The sequence below is a fragment of the Monodon monoceros genome, unplaced genomic scaffold (genome assembly GCF_005190385.1).
Source record: "Monodon monoceros isolate NGI ecotype Baffin Bay Population unplaced genomic scaffold, NGI_Narwhal_1 Super_Scaffold_18, whole genome shotgun sequence".
NCBI lineage: Eukaryota > Metazoa > Chordata > Mammalia > Artiodactyla > Monodontidae > Monodon > Monodon monoceros.
The window spans coordinates 51,054,586-51,072,997 of NW_021703774.1; the positions used below are offsets into that span (position 1 = coordinate 51,054,586).

Consider the following 18,412-nt stretch of genomic DNA (forward strand, 5'->3'; position numbering starts at 1 on the left):
AACTCCCCGCCTTTTCCTCCTCCTTCCCACCAGCTGATCATCCAGGCTTTATGTGAAGCCCCAGGGGATGGACTGCCCTGTCTCTGCTCTGTTCCTGACCCTGTGCTCAGGATTCATGAGGCCTGACCCAAAGCAAAATTGCATGAGAACTCATTTCGGTGGGTGTATGTGCTAAGGTTGGAAAGAAAGAACTTTCCACTAAAGCTCATAACAGTCACAGGGTTCAGAGTCCAGAGGAACAAGTTCAGAAAGGGAGACCTTTGAAGTAGCCAAGGACTAAGACCAGATATCTCTTTGGGCTTCTGGGGCTGGTGGCTGATGGTCAGCCTGGAGGCACCATAAGCATTTTGTGTTAAGAGATGGGTACAGAATAACAGCAGGAAACAGCTGACTTAGGAAGTCAGAGAACTTGGGGTATAAGAGGGGTGCTGGGAAGGCTTATTTCCCAACGATCCTGAGGTGATTTTGAGCAGCTCTTTCTAAGCTCCCATGATTGGAGAGCCAGTCCACAGATGTCTACCCTGCTTTCTTTCCTCCCCTACCTTCTCCAAGTGGTTGAGAGGAAGAATCAGGGATTTGGGTTAGGCAGACCTGACTTGGGTTCAGACTCTGCCTCTCCCACTTACATGACCTCAGGCTAATAACAAACTTGTCTAAATCTCAGCTTCTATAGTTTATGTTTGTAGGGTGTGTAAAGTGATGCTAAGAACACATTAATTCTCTGGGAATCAGGGTTGGAAAATTCTTCCTCACTGTCATGTGATACTTCAGCATTCATCAATGAAGAAGATGCAGAGATCCCTAGTGAAATATGCCTATAACTAATATTATCCATATTTTTACAAAGGAGGAAATTGAAGTAACCAGGAGTCCTGGTTGGATTGTAAGTCCCAGTGACCCACATCTCACATGCATTTTGGAAGAGAGCCAGGATCTTGAAGCCAATTCCCTCTCACTCCTCAGTTCCTTCGCACTTCCCAGGGTTATAACTTTGACTTCCTGTTACGTCCACATTAACACCTTTGAAGGTCCTGACCTTTTCTCAAAGGTCTCCTACTGTACCATGTCATCCCCAGGCCCTAATAGTACAGGAACAAGAAGCTGAACACCTTCCCTGTGCATAAGCACTGTATATAGGTGTATATATACCTATATGTGCATATATACATATACACACACACAATGTATGTATATATGTATATATACAGTGTATGTATATATATATGTGTATGCATATATATTTGTGTATGTATGTGTGTGTGTATATATATATATATATATATATATACACAAATATATTTCTTATAACAATGTAGGTATCATTTGTCTCTCTTCTCCTCTCTTTCTATTAAGATTAGAAAACCGAGGGCCAAGGAGGTGAAGTAACTTGCCAAAAGCCAACATTGGAATTGTGTCATCCAGCCCAGCTTAGCCCTTCAGGGATACCTCCCATGCTCAGGAACAATGAGGGAGTTGAGAGTGGAGTAGAAAGACAAGGGCCAGACTACTGCATTCCATACCAAGGTGTCAGCAGGATGGTCAGATCTTCAACTCAGTTTGGGATTTGGTAGGCACAGAATTCTGCACCTAATTGCTGTCCATGAATCATCTTTGTCAGGTTGTTTTGCTAAGCATATTCTGCCTTTAAGTACAGCAAAATCTTTCAGAGGTTCAGGTGGTCATTATAATAAATTCTCTGATGAATAAGGGGCAATGATCCCAGGCCCTCATGTATAGGAGAGAATCCTCAGGCACTGAGGTAGCATGGCTCCTGAACAGGTTTTGTCTGCTGGAGCTGTCATTCCTCCCGGGCATAAATTTCCAGAGCCTCACTACTGAAGGAGAGGCTGATAGAGCAGTTAACAGGGTAGGCTCTAGAGGCAGACTGCCTGGGTTCAAATCCCACTGCATCACTTCCTAACTCTGGGATCTTGAGCAAATTATTAGCCTCTTAGAATATCAGTTTCATTTTCAGTGAATGGGAATAATAAAAGTATCTGACTTATGGCTTCTTCTGAGAAAAAAATGAGTTAGTAACCTATTACAAATAAAATGTAGAGTCATGCCTGGGAAATAGCAAATGCTTAACAAATTATGGCTATTATACCAAACACATCTCCAGACTACAAGATATCCCCACGGTTAGTGATTCCCCCAACTCCGCACTCGCTTTGTTCATTCTCTCCTTGGGCAATTTAATTAGTAGTAGATCTGGCCTGCAATATCACCTTTTTCCAGTAGGTGTTGCTCACTCCCTTATGGCAATGTTTTCCATATCAAATTAAGCAACATATTATTAAGTTTAGCAACAAATTAAATTTAAATAAATAAAAGTTTCAAGGTCCAGGCATATTGGAAATATTTGGTTAAACAAAGTTGAAACGATTTCTTTATTGCAGAACTTTTCGGATCTTCTAACATGCTACATGTATTGTAAACCTACAATTGTGTATGAGGGGATGGGTGTAAGAGGGGAAAGTACTCTGTTCCCCAACTTTTCCAAGCACAGACACTTTCATTCTACATGACACCCATTAACTACTTAAGGGACATTAAAGTTCTACCAAACCAAGTTGGGTAACATTTCATTTGGATTGCCTTAAAATGGTGTTTCTCAAAGCGTGGTCTCTATATTACCTGCTTGTTAAAATGCAGGTTTCTGAATTTCACACAAGACCTACAGAATCAGACTCTGAAATCAGGCCTGAAGATTTTGCATTTTAACAAGTTCTCCAGGTGCACATTAAATTTCGAGAACCGTGACCTTAAAGAAAACACTTCCCTAATTTTGGAATTCTATACATTTGAAATCCTGAATACTAAATTTCCTTAATAGGAAGAATACTTGTTAACTTCCCAGAAGTCCCTATCTTAATGAAAAGTGTAGACTGTGGTATAAATAGTGAGGTTTGTTTGTTGGTTTAATTGCATAAACAGTAAAAGTTTTCCCTGTGCTAGGTATTGTGCCAAGGAGCTGGGGATACAATGACAAAGATGACTCAGATCCTGCCTTCAAGGTGTTTACAGTCTATAATTAAGAAGGGAACTGGGGACACTTAGCCTCTTGCCTGGAATCATTGTAGGGCCTTGGCCACAGTCACCTTAGTAGTCGAGTTCACATAGGATAAGGGGGTAGGGGTCTCCTTCTAGGAGTTAAAGTAGGGAGAGGAAGAATTAATTTCTGTCTTACATGGCTCAGTCACAAATGAAGATGTCTTTTGGTTTTTGATATCCTGGGGAAAAATGCAGCAGGAAACAGGACAAAGGCGGCAAATGCAGCAAAGGATGAGAGTGGGAAGTAAGGGGAGAGGAAACCTAATAGCGATACAGATTAGGGGGAGGGGAAAAAACCCAAAAAAACCCTGCTGACTCTGTTCAGTTTAAGGTGAGAAATAACAGGATTAGAATGTCAGATTGCTGAGTCCTGCAGACCTGAACCATAAACCTTCTCTGAGCTGTTCAGCGTTTTTCCTCTGCAGTCACTAATTAAATATTCCCTTGAAATAAAATAAAATAAAATGGCTTTTTTTTTTTTTGAGTCAAATAGAAGGCATATTATGAGGCTATAATGGGGCCAGGTATCTGGCTGACCTACACAGGCGTGAACGTGGGAAGGATCTACCGGAGGGACATCAGGACAATAGAGGGCTTATCTCTGTCTTAAACTTTTCATAATCACTCCTCATTTCATGTGCAACTTTTATAGCAATTTATTTTCACATGTAGTCTCTTTGTCCTAACTAGCAGTAACTGAAAATATGTGGGATTCCCCGTTGTGTTATTTATGCAGAGCTATAAGCCAGAGGATCCTAAAGGACATTATAAGTAACATTTGAAGTCTAAAAATCATCCACGTGTTCAATGGGAAAATTGAGCAGGCAAAGCTCAGGAGTTGCCCCAAATCAGGGTGGCTCAACAATTCAGTGTCCTTTGCACTAGTCTCCTCTCTTATCCAGATAATATCTTTATAATACTGTCCGCATTCTTGCACATAAAGCTTGCTGTATTGGTAGATGCCTCAATCTCTTCTCACTCATTTCACGACAACACAGTGTCTGTGTCCCAAGCTCAGTCACTGATATATTTATGATCAAATATCCAGCACCTGAGGCCACAGTGAGTCCATTTTCCATTTCACTTTGCTCTCCTATGAGGAGCAGGTCTGCCACTAAATAAGAATTTAAATAACTAAAGCCCTAACAGAGCTGTCACTGGCCCTGTATTCTTCTGTTGTTTGCCTGAGCAAAATCTATCATGACTCTATATGCATATGGCATGTGTCAACTGTTTTAAAATTAGCCAATTTTCCTAAGCATAAAAGTGGATTTTTGTCATATCACATGAACCATATATCACAGAAACAAACCAGTTTTTGTTGTGGCTTTTCTTTTCTTTCCAAAATGCATTAAGTCTTTTTAAGTCATTGCTAAAGCCATTTCACTCACTGCATTTTTGAGGTACATTTAAAGAAACCAAGCAGAGGAAAAAAAAGTCTCATACAGTGCTGTCACCTGGAGAGAAATCTAGTTCATTATCAAGCCAACCACGCCTCAGAGGCTGGGTTGCTACACCTGCTTTAAGTAATAAATACCTCATATATATGCTGCCCTGCATTGAAAATTTGGGATAGTGCAAAAATAATTAAAATTAAAAAAAATAAGATGATAAAGAAAAAGAACTGTCACTTATTGAGCACTCTCTATGTACCAGACATTATAGGAAGTGCTAATTCTCCATTATTTCATTTCATAGTCAAAACTATCCCATGATATGAGTACAGAATATACCCATTTTACGGATGTGGAAACTGAGGCTTACATAGTAACTTGGCAAGCAACTTGTCACGGTCACATAGCTAGTACATGGCAGACCTTGCCAATGACTTGAACCCAAGTTAGTAGTCCCTGAGCCTATTCTCCCCGTGACTAGGTCATCTCATCTGTAACTGAAAGCACATTAAACATCTACAGACATAGTACTGAGGTATCAGTGGGCATCTAGGCCAATTCTTGCACTGCAGGTTTCTTAACAAAGGTTATAGGGGTGTTGTCATGGGCTCAGTTGCCTTGGGTTTCTCTCAGTCAAACAAATTCCCATTTAGCTTTGGAGAAGGAAGAGGAGGAGATGAGGTGTCTTATGTTCTCCCACCACCAGCACAAGGCACTGTTTTTAAGGACTGTGGATTAGAGCAAGCCTTCGGGAAATTCTGCTTGAGCCCCTGCATAATGCCTCCAAACCTTGCTAAGATCAGGAGTGATGCAGCGAATGTACTGAATAGGCAGCTGTCGGTACGGTCCCTTTTGAGGGGCCTACAGTTCCTCTCAAAAGGGAAAAACACCAGTCTCCTGCTTGGGTTAAAATCTGTGAATTTATGTTTCGAAATGCTCAAGTGTTAATTGAGAGGGCAGCACATTAAATCATTATTAGTCATTAATACTTCAGCACAAATTAGTTGATCAGGTTACTGAGAGGTGTCAAGGGCCCTGAGGAAAAGATATTTTGATGGAGGTGGTGGGGCAGGGAGGGAGGGAAGGCGGAAGGACCAAAGTATTGCTTCTAACACACACACACACACACACACACACACACACACACACACACACGCACGCACGCACACGTCCTCCGTTGTCCCTTTGGAGCTTGCCAGGACTGTACTTACAGGTAAGTGTTTTAACAAAGGTTCCAGCCACTCCTCAGCATCCTCCAGGCAAGAACCTCGCCTGCGCCTCAAGGCCGGGGGCTTGTAACACAGCCTTTTGCCTCTAGGGGTCTCCAGTGCCTCGAGGCTTCAGGAGGATGCTGACCTTGCTCTGTTATTCTGCAGGGCTCAAATCCCAAAGGGCCAAGGTTGCGGAAAGCGGAAGAGGCACGTGCGGGGAGCCCCCGAGGACCCCATCACACACCGGAGCACTGCTCATCCACCTCCCTTGCTCCCGCCCGCCGGCGTATTTATAATATGCTAAATGGCTGAACACCAAGTGAGGGGGGGGCAGAAATTAACTGCCCCCGCCCTTCTTAATGAGTGCTTAAGCATTCTTATACCTCAAGGGGATTCCAAGGACTTCCCTCCGCAGACCCACCCCACACACTTCCTGGAAGCCCCATCTCCAGGCTACCAGACTCCACCAGAGCGCCAATCGCCCCTGTCTCAGCCCGGGCTCACGATGCTATACAAGGCCCCTGGAGTAGGGGACAGAGCGGGGTCCCCCCTGCCCTGATGGCCAGACTCTTCCTGAGGCTGGGGCTGCGGAAGGGAAAGGACAGGACGGTGAGGGAGGATCACAGCCTGGCTCCTGGGACACCTGAGTGCCCTATGAAAGCAGAGTCATTGAAGGCCAGAGGGTCCAGAGAGAGTTTTTCTGAAAATCTCACAGCTAAGGAGTATTGGAAAAAGTAAGAAACTTTGAGAGAGGCACTGTTCCTCTCCATACATGCTTGAATAGGTTGCAGGGGGTTGGTGGCAAGGCCCTGGCTCTCTAACCCATCCTATGACTGGGGTTTAAGTCCCAGCTCCACTAGTCACTCTAGCTGTGAGATCTTGGGTAATTGGCTTAACCTCTCTGTAATTTTTTTCATCTTCAAAATGGGAATAATGGTATCTATCTCATAGGCAGTGGTTAGAACTGACTTAAAGATCACACAGCTGGTACATTCAGTGCCTAGCACTGTACCTGACACACAGCAGGCATTTGTTCATAGGCATTGAACTTCAAGCACCTTCAATCACTGAGAACATGGAGAACAAGAGGGATTTGTCCTAGGCTCCCTGAACTTCACAGGTGTGTCGGCATTGCTGAGAGTCTATTTTAAATCAATTTTAGTATGTCACCTGTTATTTAAAATGAATCACAAGTCTTGCTTTTTAAAGGAATTCTGTAGTGTGGTGGTTTTCAATGTGTTTTTGAACAGCCTTTAGGTTCCAAGGAGGTGTCTCAGGGACCACTTGCAGGTGAGGAAAGAGAAGCGACAGGTGAGGGAGCTGCAGGACCCCAGGCCTGCTTCAGTCAGGGAGGTCTACTTTTATCTGCTTCATATATTGGAATTCTAGGTAAGTATTTATTTGATTAGAGTCTTCTACTGCTTTTTAAAAAGGTTAGAACCACTGCTAATATACCCTTGTGTAATTCAGGGAAACCTTTCCTCCAAGCCTAAGGACACTCAACTCTTATTTGTTTTGCAAGCCCGCTCTTTTGAAAATGGAGTACACCTGTATTGAGAAAGAGGCACCGAATATTGAGAAGTATTCAGCCCACACATCTTAAGTACCCAATATGTGTAAAGCATTGCAATTGAAACCTTGCAGCTTTTTTGAATGCGCACCAACCTTTTGGGTCTTTTCCAGAAATACCCTGAGGGTAAGAATGCTTCCATCCCCTTCCTAGCCAATGTAGCCTAGACCTCGGAGCATTTAACCTCACGTTGACCACAAAGGTGCCCTTTGCCCTGGACATAACCTAAGACAATGATCACATTGAAAGCCCTGTGTCGAAGAGCATGGGCTTTGGGATCTGACAGACCTGAGTTCAAATGTGAGCTCTGCCACTTCCAAGCTGTGTGACCTCGGGTTATTTAATGTCTCTGAACTTGAATTTCTTCATCTATAAGCAGAAGATAACAACCCTTCTCAGAGGGTTGTTAGGTGATTAAATGAGCAATGCCTGGAGAGCACTTAGCATGGTGCCTGGCATATGGTAACCATTGCCAGGTAGTTCTGGATGCACCGGCATCCAACAGCAAATACCCAAGCTAGTACCTGACTCTCACCGACCACAACTAAATGCCATCACTGCTCTCCATGGAAGTCAGTGTCTTATGAGCTTTAATACTTGGGGACACAAAAACAGCAGCTGCCTTTTTCTGAATGTCTATTGTGTGGCGGGTACTTTGCTGTTTTTCAATCATTGCCTTTAACTGTCATGATGTTTGTGTTTCATGATGTACGGGGATATCCTCTCCATTTTACTAGATGGGGATACTGAAGCTCAGAGAGGTTGTGTAATGTATCCAGAGTCACACAGCTAGTGAGTGACCAAGACTAGACTGAAGCCCAAGTTTGTCTGACCCAGAAATCAGGGTACTTTTCTACTACCCTTGCTGACTCTCAGAACTTTCCTGTGTGGAAGGCAGAGGGCATGGTGCAGGGACAAGAGCCCAGGGTTGAATGTCAGCTGCTCTGGGCCTTGTCTTCCTCAATTTCTGTCTGTAAACAGGAATGATACTTACCTCATAATGCTGTAATAAAACTTAAATGAGATAATATAAGTAAAAATAAACCTAGTACAATTTTTTTCATAAAGTAGGCTTAGGATATGTATTAAATAGGTATGAACTTGCCCCACCCATGTTTTATCTGCTCTCCAAATCATTTCCTTTTTAACCTTACCAGAAATATTCATAGAGAAGATACATATGTATGTATGTGTATATATGTGGAGCGTTGCATGTGAATATACATGTGTGTATATGTGTATGTATATATACATATATAAGAAAAATTACAGTGCAAACTACCATCCAGCTCAACTGTCAGCATCTCAGAAGCACCCCCAGACTGTATGCCCCTCCCTGATGAAATTCCCATTTCTCCCTCCAGTCCAATTCACTTCTCATCTTGTTAAAAAATAATTTTCTTTTCCCCTTTCGCTCATGCGTCTGGGTTGTCTTCAGCCTCTTTGCTGTGCCTGTGCCTGTCGCTTCACCAAGGCTCTGAGTGACACGTCATTCATGGGAGAGAAGTGAAATAAAGTGGTTCAGCAGAGCAGGGACGCACATGCGTACGCGTGTGTATGTGTGTCCACACCTCCTACCTCTGTGGGAGAGCAGCAAACCAGACATCTCGTGAGATATGTCTTAACCCCAAAGAACAGAAGGGACAAGTGGACCGATTGGAGAGAGGTTTGCTAACATGTGGGCAATTTGCTGCTTCCTAAGACATCCCCCCCCACCCCACCCCCGGGCCACTGAGTCTTGTACCTTCTGCAGTGGGGGATGATCGTCACGGCAGCTAGAACTCTGGTTACACTGAGTCCACAATTTCTCTTCTTTAGATCCCCAGGTTCTACCCCACCCTGGGATTTCTACCTTCCTCAACTGACAAATCAGTTTCCAACTTAAATGTTCCCTTCTTAAAGAGACCTTCCCTGACCACCACCGCAATCACTCCTACTATACTCGATTTTGATACTTTTCTTCATATTAGTACCTGAAATTATCTCATTTGTCTAACATGTTTCTCTTTCTGGATATCATACTAATAAACAATGTGAACTCAGGATCTAAACTGGGTTAGAATGTCAGCCACTCCACTTACTAGCTTGAACAAATTGTTTAACCTGGCTGGGCCTCCAATCCGTCATCTGTCAAATGGGAACATAGGATTTATTAAAAGGGGAATTATAGAATCATTATGTGAAGGAAATGGGTTAATGCATGTAAAGCCTTCAGTATAATGCCAGACACATAAGTACTACTAAAGTGTACTTAAAGTACTACTATTATCAGCTATGTCAGTAATAATCATTATTATAATTATCCTCCTATCTACCCTCTAGAATGTAAGCATTCTGACGGCAGGGCTCTTATCTGCTGTTCCCTGTAGAATATCCAATGCCTAAGAAGAGTACCTGGCACATATTCACAATATACTGAATAAATACTTCCTGACAGATATGTCTGAGAACCCCAATCCCAACCCTGCCTCTGAGTGCAGGACAGGGCCATATAAACAAATCACTACAATGTGGTGGCTGCAGTACAAAAGCAGAGTCTGAGTGAGTTGTGCAGCGGTATAAAGGAGGAGACAATTAATTCCTTCCCAGAGTCTCAGGGAGACTTCACAGAGGAGATCACCCTTACAGTCTTAAAGCTCGATAACGCTCAGGAAACAGAGAACAGGGCAAGGGAAGGTTCTCCAGAAAAGCAACACAGCACATCTAACAGCCTCGGAATACTGAGGGAACTGCCTGTAGTTTAGGTAGCTGGGGCGAGCAGGGGGAAATGGAGAGATGCAAGGAGAAGCTGCTGGACCAGCTCGTGAAGGGTCTCCTGCTTGTGATGCTAAGAAACTTGGGTTTTATTCCAACAGTAGTGAGGAGTCATTGCAGAAGCACAGTAAAGGAAGGAGCAAAATCAAATTTAGCGGTTTGAAAGATCACCCCAGCTGCAACGAGGAGGCTGGGTTGGCTGGCCCTCAAAAGAGGAGACAGGGAGACCAAGTACTGGGAAAGTCCAAGTGAGAGGGGTGAGAGCTGACGGGGTGGGGGGGGGTAGGGAGGGAGGAAGGGAGGAAGGATGGCTTTGAGAAATCATCAGGAGGTAGAGCTTGTCATTGGGGATTGATTGGATGTGAGGGGCTGTGTGAGAGAAAGCAGAGCACAAGACAACTGTATTTCTTAATTTTGTCGCTGGGCGATTGGTTGTCCCATTAACCAAAGCAGAGAATTTGGAGAGGGGAATCATTTTATGTGTGAAATGGGTACATGACGAGTTCACCTTTGGACATTTTAATCTTGGCGATCATCAAAGGGAAGGATGTTTTGTATGAAAGGATGTTGACAATTGTTGAGCATCTATCATGTGCCTGGAACTGTGTTTGGCTCCTTATGTATTTTATCTCATTTAATATTTAGAACAGCGGATCGAGAGATGGAGCATTATCATTTTTTTATAGATGATAAAACTGAGGCTCAATGAATAACGATCCCTACTTAACATAGTGAACACCAAAGAACAGTTAAGTAGACCAGTTTGATTAAGCAAGATTGAATGAAGTTCATATAAAGAGACGGATCAGAAAATAAAGTAATAAACGTAGTTTGGGAGCAGATCATGGAAAAATTTGAATGGAGGTATTAACCACCCCACAGGGGTGTTGTGAAAATCAGGTGAGAGAAAGCTTGTAAAGCATTTTGTAAACTATAGAATGCTCACCAAATATGAGGAGTTTCGCGCTTCCCTGGTGGCGTGGTGGTTGGGAGTCCGCCTGCCGGTGCGGGGGACACGGGTTCGTGCCCCGGTCCGGGAAGATCCCACATGCCGCGGAGCGGCTGGGCCCGTGAGCCATGGCCGCTGAGCCTGCGCGTCCGGAGCCTGTGCTCCGCAACGGGAGAGGCCACGGCAGTGAGAGGCCCGCGTACCGCAGGAAAAAAAAAAAAAAAAAAAAATATATATATATATATATATATATATATATATATATGAGGAGTTCCAGTTGTGGCCAAACCTTATTGCAACAAATGGTAATAATAAGATCATAGTGATAAGTGAATTATAGAGTTCAAATCCATACTTATTAAGTAAAGTTCAATCATGATGTCTTCTCCCCGTTCTTCTTACTGATAGGTCCACAAAAGAATCTCTAACATATAGCAGTGACTTTTCTTTCTCCCCATCACACCATCAACATGACTGGTTTGAAGGAGAACTCTCCCAAGAAAAGATGATAATATGGTAGACATGAGAAGGAAGAGATTTGAAAGTCAAACGGACCCAGCTAATCCCAACTGGTGTGTCCTCAGACTTCGGAGTGAGACCCTAAAGATAATTAACTTGGTTATTTCTACTGTCAGGCAGAAACCAAAAATATTAGGATAAAATCCCCAGGCCTCCTACCTGATGATTGTTTGCATGTGAACTGGAAGCGGCAATGCTCCACAAATGCTTAGGGTGAGCTGAGTCACTGTTGATAAGGTCTCCATCAAATAAGCCAACTTAAGCTATCTGTGCCCTCCTTGGCTTTCGATTTCAGAAATACATGACCAGACACTCTCTGGGCTACTCACAATCCCTCCCTCCATGTTCTCTCTTTTTATATTTCTGGCTCCTCTTGTTTCAAGCCTCTGTCCTTTCTCCACATTCTCTGTCACTACTCTGCAGGATTAGACCAGCACTGCCCAAAAGAAATAGAATGAAAGCCACATATATAATTTTAACTTTTCTAATAGCCACATTAGAAAGTAAAAGGAAATGGGTGAAACTAATCTTAATATATTTTATTTAACCCAATAGATCCAGAATATTATCATTTTAACGTGTAATCAATATTAAAAGAAGCAGTGCTGAGATATTTGACATTCTTATCCTTTAAGCCAAGTCTTCAAAATTCAGTGTGTATTTTTACACTGACAACATGCAATCCAAGTGCTCCAAGAGCTACATGTAGCCAGTGGCCACCATATGAATAGCACAGTGTGGGGCAGCGCTCAGTCCCATGAGGTATCAGATTGCCCACCCTTCGCTCAATCCAGCATCCCAGATATATTTGCATTTCATGTGAGCTTCAGTAAAAGGAATGATGGAACTGGCTGTTGAGGATTCCATGCTATAATGATGTTCCTCAACTTTGCTTCCATCTGCATGGCAGAGTGACAGTTTCCAGAGAGATCAGATGAGACCCATTGGTCAGATGAAACCCATCCACCGCTGCCCATAGTCTGAAGCATAACTGAGCTGCCTCTCTCTTCACTCCCAAATGGAAGGGGCTTCAGCGTACAATCACTAGCCACACGCCCATGGGCCTGGACCTCTACCTTAGCCCCCAAACGTGGCAGCAGATACTTGTGAATAATAAAGAAAAAATGCTTCAGTCCCACCCACCAGCTGCAGGGTCATTTAACACAGGAAACAAAAGTGACAACAAGGCCTGGGGAGAATTTTCAAGAGAAAATCCATATCCCTCAGGACTTGTCCCCAGAATGAACTCCTGGGGCGAAGCAATCAAACAGACCATGTTCTTGGGGATTTTTCTCTTGACCTGAGAGCAATGATGGCATGACTTTAGGCAAGTCATTTCACTCTTAGTGCCCCACCAGAATTTTGTCCATGTCAGAAGGGGCCACCGAAGCAACCAATGACAGGTAGAGTGAATAGATGTCTCAAATCAAGTGAAGACCAAGGAATAGGGTTACACCGGTCCTCTCACAGGACCTATGCTTTCCCTTGACCTTTTCTCTGGGAAACAAGGCTCACTGTTGGAGCAAATGTGTGTGGCTGACCAGTCAAAGCCCTCTCCTGATGCCATGCAGCCCTTGGTCCTCCCTTGGTACTGCCCAGGCTGGCAGACTACCTCCCCGCTCTGCTGTTCAGCTGAGCAATCAGAGTACCTCGTGGTACAGCTGCGGGCAATACCGCGCCCACCCCTTCTGCTTTTGTGGTCTCCTCCTTTGTGACTGCTACAGCATATGTTTTATTAAAAAGGAAAAGGAGGGGAGATGAGAGGTTTTGTACATGGGCACGCCAAGAATCTTAAGACTGAAAATCTTCTCCTCAATGCTAAATGCCTGAGGGCTTTGGCATTTTGCTGGCTCCATGTAAACCCCAATAGGGATATTTGGGTGGGGAAACAGGAAATGAAGGGAAATCAAGGCTCTCTCTTAGGAGATTCTGAGTCTAAAAACAATATATGAGAAGATTTTCTCGCGTTCTCTTGAAATTTGCCTACTTTCCCCCAATATCTTTCTCCAAAATTTTTGATATGTTGTTAAGCTCCCTGACCTTGAGCACTGTTTTTCCCATAATATATGGATTAGGCTTGAGGGTGGATAGAGGGCTTAGGTAATTTTCGGTGCCTAATGAGATGTCCAACATTTCAAAGCCCTCTGCCTGATCTGAGGGCAGCTTCCTCTAGGCCAATCCATGCTTCAAGTAATTAAACCAGGTGTAAGCTGTTTCCAGGATCCAAGTGGAGAAGTGGTTTAGGGCAAACCCCACGGAAACATGCAAGCCTTGAAGTTTCCAGCCTTCTCAGCTGTGCTGCAGTTAGCCTCTCTGTCAGCTGGAATCTTTTTCCCATTCCTCCCTCTCCAAACAAATCCCACCCTATCCCCCATGGCACAACTCAAATTCTCCTTCCTTGGAATACTGATAGCTCTCATTATCTGTGCAAATCAACTGTAGATTAATTAGGTCAGCCTCAAGAGTCTCTTGTATTGAACTGCTGTTTAGAATGTATGTTGTCATTTACCTTTTTCCCAGATGTAAGCCTATTTTCCTAACTAGAATGTAAGATCATTGAGGGCAAAGACAAAGTCTTATAAGACTTTTATCCCTCACAGCCCTTAGGTCAGAGCCAGAGGCAAAGCCTATGTCACTGCAACCTCCCATTCCTGTCAAGTACAGAACAGCTGAATCAAATCACAGTTACTAAGATTAACCCATTCCTTAGGGGGAGTCAGGAGAGTCTGGGGTTGGTTTGGGAATGATGAGACCCACACCCTACTCCATAGGTTCCCTTCATTGCTGTGTGACCCAGAGTAAAACAGTTCATCTTTCCAAGGTCCTCTGCCCTCCTTTTTCCAAGAAGGAGGCTAAACTCATTCTAGTCTCCTTCTTAGGGTAATCAAAGATAAATGAGGCTATAAGGCCTGTGAGAATGAATGAGATGAGCTCCCTAAAATGCTCCCAACCCTTTGGAAGAGTATGCAATTATAAAATGTATACAAGGTCTTATTATCTAAGAGAAAGAGTTGAATCACCAAAAATACACAGCACAGTGGGGAAAACAAAACACTAAGTGGGAACTCTCAACACTAAGCATCCCACTCAGTAGAAAGTGCCCACGCAGATGTCTCCAGTCCCTTCCGATTACCTCTTGTTTGTGAGCTGGGGAGGGACTTTGGAGCACCGTCTCAGAGGGGATGTTTTTGGTGTGACACTCCCCAGTGGCTGGCCTGTGTCTTGGGAAAGGGCATCGGAAGGAGTTGATGATGCAGGGATGTTCTTTGCCCTCTGGCCTTTCTCAGTAAACAACCTGTTAGAAGGCCAGAAGGGAAAACCCAGAGGATGATCTTAAGGGCCTAAATGGGGAAGATGCTCCCCACCCATGAGTCTGGCCCAATGCTAGCGGAGCAGGAACACTCCTCCCTCCCCAGCCCTTCCCTCCTTTTCTCCTTTCTTGTGGCCATACTGCAGCACACAGCACTCCATTCTGGGAGATAAAGCCAGCCCCATTTTTGGTGAGGAGGGTGAAGCAAGAGTCAGGGATGCTTCTGTCTTCTCCATGGCTGCAGAATAGCTGTTAAACCCTTTGGTGCCAGTTGCCCTCCAACAGGGAAGACCATGGTCTGACATTTGCTTCCTTTCCCTCAAACATTTCACAGTATCCAGGCTCTGTACCAGCTCAAATCATATCGCTCCTCAAAGAAGCAAAGCATGCATCTTTCCCCATAGTAGGCAGCAGCTAAAAAGAAGGTATATATATGTATAGCAACAGCTATGATATTGATAAGATTTCAGGATCATTGTGTCAGCATTGCTTGGTCATGCCCCCAGTGCTGCAAAGCAACTTATTCTGGATGGGAGGGAACTCCAGAGGGTCCTGCCTTAAACAAATAACATACACATAACTGTGGGAAGTCAAGAGGGAAAACACACAAACTCGAACATCGCTTTGCTGTTGCCTGATGTCATCAGACTGCCCCCCAGGGGATTTTGTAAAATACTTTAGCTGCTTGGTTAATACTGGCATTGCCCTGTATTCCAGGAGGCATGGTCAGAAAGACTGTCCCCTCAACATGCACATGTCTGGAGAAGGACAGAGGCAGAAATACTTGACTTACAATATACCTTTTATCCTCCAGATTGCTCTGTGCTGACATATCATTGTCCCTGCTGGATAAGGCTCAGATAACGCAGCTAGAAGCCTGGCTTGTTATAATTGCTATCCTTTTAACAAAACATTTGCTCCTGCTCAGGACACCTGACTCCCAGAGCTAGGAAGAGCACACACACAGTTCTTCATGGAGGGGTCTGTGCAATCATGTTACAGCACATTAGCTTGATTATTAGTTCATATTTGGCTTAGGTCTATATACTCTGGATAAATATGTACCATGCAGGGGGACTACTTGGTGAGGAGAAAACTCCTCTGGGCTGGAAGAGCAGCTCCCAAGTTCATGTTTCTATTAGGAAGGAACACTCCAGGCATCTGGGGCCTGGGCAGAGAGCTGCACAAGCATGCTTCTTCTAGCGGCAGCCTGCTTCCTGCATACAGCTGTGAGCACAGGCACACACGTATATATACACACACACATACCATAGGCAGCATTAGACTGTGTACCCAGATGATCACAGAACCAGGGAGGGAGAGAGATCACCAGATAATCTCAGTGTGCCCCTCCTTCCAGCACAGCAATGCTCTCCCCAGTGTCTCCAGCGCACTGCCAGGTTCAACTCAATCAATGGGGTTTCTGCCACCACCCGGGGAGACTATTTGCAACCCACAGGGTTCACTCTTCAATCTGTTTTTTTTTTTTTTCTTGGTTGCATGTGCATGGGGGAAAGAGACAGGCCTCTAGAGACATACCAGGGAGCTCTATGGACATGTGAATATAGCTCTAGGAACATGTGAATACCTGTGAACATGTGTTATCATGTATCACAACCTCCATCCCAAACATAGTGAACCGTGTACAGTTCAGCCCAGCATCTGCTGGGCATGCAGAAGTCCTTGTCATCTTCTGCAATTATGCAGTCCGATTGGATTTTCTGAAGCTAATGGGAGTTGCACTAACTTTGAGGACTTAAACCAGGCAAAAGCAATATAGGTCAGGCAGAGTGCCCAAGTCGTGAGGCAGCCGTGCAACACCAGGAGGCAATAATAGGACGATCTCTAGCTAAACCCCAAAGTCCACTGCTCAGCTCCACAAGACAGAAACTAAGAGGTGGGGATCATTCCCTCTGCCTGAAACTGCCAGACACCAGGGCAAGAGGGTTGTAGGAGGGCAAAACGATCCCCTTACCAAGAGACACACCAAAAATATAACGAAAAGGGGATGGAGAAAAACTACCAAAACCCTGCACTGTTACCTTGAATCCTTGCAAGAGCCCTCCTTGCTGTATCAGCTGCTCCGCAAACCTCCACCGATTGGGAGGAGACTCCTGAAAGATTCCAGGATTTTGTGCAACATCTCCAGTGGCAGCTTTCCAAAGTTTTTACTTCATGATTTCTTGTGGCTCCTTCTCATTTGGGGAAACGTGAATGCCTCCCCCTCAGCGTGTGAAAGGGAGCCGATGTCTCTTTTCAAATTCCTTGCTACCCGCTTTGCTGCTGCTGCTGCTGCTGCTGCCGCCGCCGCCGCTGTCAGACCACTTGCCTGCTGCCTTCCAGCTGAGCAGCAAGGATGCCCGGCACCCACAGCATGTTTGAAGTGGGGCTTCGACGCTGGGCCGGGGCGCACGCGGGTGGAGAGGGAAGGAAAGTACCAAACCCGACCCGGGGAATCCTCTGTCCCTCCTCCGAAGAGAAAACCAAGATCGTGCCTTCCTTCCAACTCTAAAGAGACTCACTCACCCTGTCTCTCTCCCGGAATCACTGCCTTGCACATGGGTAGAGACAGTTCCTCCTGCTTCACCGCTCCCTCGTATGCCTGCAGACCTGCCCAGGCGCTCGCCGCGCACGGCAGGTGCACATCCCTGGGCAAGTGCTAACGGGATCCTCCGAGCTCAGCGAACGGGCTGCCCAAGCAGCCGCGGGCAGAGCAGCTTCCGAGGCGAGCGGATTCCATCCCAGGCTGCAGCCCGGCGTGTCTCTGCTCCGACTCCGAGCTCCGTACCTAGGCAGTTTCACCTGCAGACTCAGACACCAGCTGAGTGTCTTAAGATAACAATGCTCCCCTGCCTGCCTCTCTCTTTCTTTCTTATGCACTTAGGTAGGCAGCCAATGGGACGCAGCGCCACACTCCCCACAAGCTCCCATTGGCTGGGCGGCTCGGCTGGGGGCGGGCTCGGGGCCTCACCGGCTGTCTCCTTTGGTTAGCTGGCTGGCGGGGCTACCAGCTCTGTTAACCCTCCCAGCTTTGCAGTAGGGACTTTTTTTGGTGTGGCTAAGGGAGGCTTGGATAAATTCACGACTGGGGAGTTGGGAACTGGAAGAAGGCTGAGGAAACAGGAAGAAACTTGGGAGCTAATTACATTTTCTTCTAATCTTCCTAAGATAATCATTTGTCCCAGACCATTTCCTTTGCTTGCTTAACTAGAACTAGCAGAGATAGGGACCCATTTGAGCCATTTTCCTTCTAATCTGAGGTTTTATTCTGTTTTGTGCATTTTAGCCTCTTGGTCTTGGTCCTGAATTACTTAATTAGAAATGAGTCCCCAGGTGAGAATACTTATCTCACAGCATACTCCCTCCCTCCCTCCCTCCCTCCCCCTCTCCCTCTCTCTTTCTCTCTCTCTCTCTCTCTCTCTCTCTCTCTCTCTCTCTCACACACACACACACACACACACACACACACACACCCCAGAGATACAGGAGAGAGAAGCAAAAGATGGCAGGGACTCAGTGAGTACAGAGAGAAACAGATTTAGATACTCTGAACAGCTAAATCAAGAAACATTCTGTCCCCAAACCAGGATTGTAAAGACAAAGGCAAAGAGAAGAACTTCAGGTTCAGGTTTCTGGGGAGAAATTTAGGGG

General features: G+C 45.0%; 1 protein-coding gene across 1 annotated transcript in view; it reads right to left on the reverse strand.

Annotated features, from left to right (window-relative positions):
- The window catches only part of BRINP2 (BMP/retinoic acid inducible neural specific 2), a 115,946-nt gene extending 98,373 nt beyond the window's left edge, over positions 1–17,573 (reverse strand). The window contains exon 1 of the mRNA XM_029229072.1: positions 16,804–17,573. The gene's annotated coding sequence lies outside the window, so the exon portion shown is untranslated. The remainder of the gene's footprint in view (positions 1–16,803) is intronic.
- Between the last annotated feature and the right edge of the window lie 839 nt (positions 17,574–18,412).